General features: G+C 34.0%; 1 long non-coding RNA gene across 1 annotated transcript; it reads left to right on the forward strand.

The window, feature by feature from the left end:
• The first annotated feature begins 556 nt into the window (after nucleotides 1-556).
• On the forward strand, nucleotides 557-1,657 carry LOC107721534 (uncharacterized). The gene is made up of 2 exons (XR_001637718.1): nucleotides 557-731; nucleotides 933-1,657. It is a non-coding gene; the product is annotated as an uncharacterized LOC107721534 (long non-coding RNA).
• The last annotated feature ends 411 nt before the right edge of the window (nucleotides 1,658-2,068 follow it).

Below are 2,068 nucleotides of genomic sequence, written 5' to 3' on the forward strand. Positions count from 1 at the left end.
TAATAGAAAGTCAAAAAAGTACACCATTTATTTGAAATAGTAATATTTTTTAACATTATAAATGTCTTTCCTGTCTCTTTTGACCAAGTTAATGTTCCCTTGCTGAATAAAATTGTGTAAAATGGTATTGTATCAAAGTTTCTGTAACTGTTTTCAACATTGCTAATAATCAGAAATGTTTCTTAAGCAGCAAATCAGCATATTAGAATGATTTCTGAAGGATCATGTGACACTGAAGACTGGAGTAATGATGCTGAAAATTCTGTTCTGTTTTCTGTTTTAACATAATTAAGAATGTAATATATTCCTGTGATGGCAAAGCTGAATTTTCAGCAGCCATTACTCCATAAACATAGGAGCCTGATAAAAATGCTAATTTTAGAAGAAAATTTCAAACGGCACTTAGAGGCTTTTGCATCTGAACTGTTCATCTGTATTTTTTAGCTGTGTTTATCTAATAATCATAGACCACTGAAAATATATTGGTCAAATGGTTTGGCGAATCCTGTGTATGAAGCAGAAAGTGTCTCATAAACCATGTCTCATGATCTGTATGATGTAGCATCATCTTCAGCTGTGACCTCTGTTTCTCCCGTAGTCTGGAGTGTTAGTGTCACTGGTGAACCCTCAGCCAGCCAACGGTCTGTTCTCCACCAGGATTGACATCCGACAGGGAGACAGCAAAGACAGCATCATCCGCAGACTATCCCGCGTCAACCGAGGCATCAAGGGTAAAGATTACTTACGTTTATTTTAGCAAAGTTGAAACTGTTACAAGGTTTTCACAAAACTGTTAAGATATTTAATTCAAGGCTATAAGCTAAAAAAAAAAAACGCATTTGAAAGTATAACTGAAGTATCCAAATACTTTGATGCCACTTGCATGCTAATGTCGCCATTGTTTTTAAATAACGCTGTTGTGAAATTTGTAGATTTATCCAAAGTGAAGCTGATGCGTTTTGAGGACCCACTCCTCGGACCTCGGAGAATCCCAGTTTTGGGGAAGGAAGAGGAGGGTAAGATCCCCATCTCAAACAGTTCAGTCTTCCACGTCAACCTGCAAGAAAACAAAGTTCATATGAGTGATAACGGCCTGAAAATGGACATCGGGGACACTTTAATATACCTGGTCCAGTGATATCTGAGAGTTTTAGTTTTTTCCCCCTCATATGATTATCTTGACATACATCTGCAAACAGTAATGATTATATTGACTGCTTAATTTAGCTGGCATTTAGTCTCGGTGCATCTAGTGAACTCCCCTCTCTGCATTTGGTAAGTGTTCTGTTTAAGGGTCTGCAGTGTCTGTATAACATCAATAATATATTCCTATCCATTTTCTAGCTTTTTAAGTAGTAAAAGAGAACTGTACACCCCATTCATACACATACATGGCATTGGAAATATTCATACTTTGTGGACTCTACATATGACATTTGAAGGTCTTCTTGTATTTTCATAATGTTTATACCAGTCTATTGGTTTTAAAATCCGTCTGCTGTTTTAAATAGTTTGCATACAGCTACAGAAGTCCAATTGAGGATGTTATCTTTTCACTGTAAAACCTTAAAAGGAAGCTTTGTTTTCTTCCTTACTTCCCCCTGTAAAATGATATGTATTCAGTGAACACTTAATAAATTAATGCAAGTGAAATTTATATTTGTTTCCTTTTTTTTTTTTTTTTTACTACATAAATGCCAGTCTGGATCATTATCGAGAATTGCTGGCATTTTCATCCTCATTACTTGCTGTTGATATAATTAATAAGAAAAATGCCACATACTGAAACTAATCTCAGTATTATTTAGATGTAATAAACTATCACTTGAATTAAATAGCTAGCCATTCATTCATCACTATTACACTTTAATTGTTTATGTTTATAAGAATATAGGCAAAAACAAATGCTACCAACACATTTTTTATTGAATTCAAAAGTATTTTTTGTACATTATTAATGTACATTATGATAAAATATAGAATGTTTCTTTGTCCCTGCACTTTCTATTCAACCCTGTTATGCTGTTATGCATATCTTCCTTTAAAAATAATGTTTTGATCTTTCTGA

The sequence above is a fragment of the Sinocyclocheilus rhinocerous genome, unplaced genomic scaffold (assembly GCF_001515625.1).
Source record: "Sinocyclocheilus rhinocerous isolate Xijiao unplaced genomic scaffold, SAMN03320098_v1.1 scaffold24559, whole genome shotgun sequence".
Classification (NCBI taxonomy): domain Eukaryota; kingdom Metazoa; phylum Chordata; class Actinopteri; order Cypriniformes; family Cyprinidae; genus Sinocyclocheilus; species Sinocyclocheilus rhinocerous.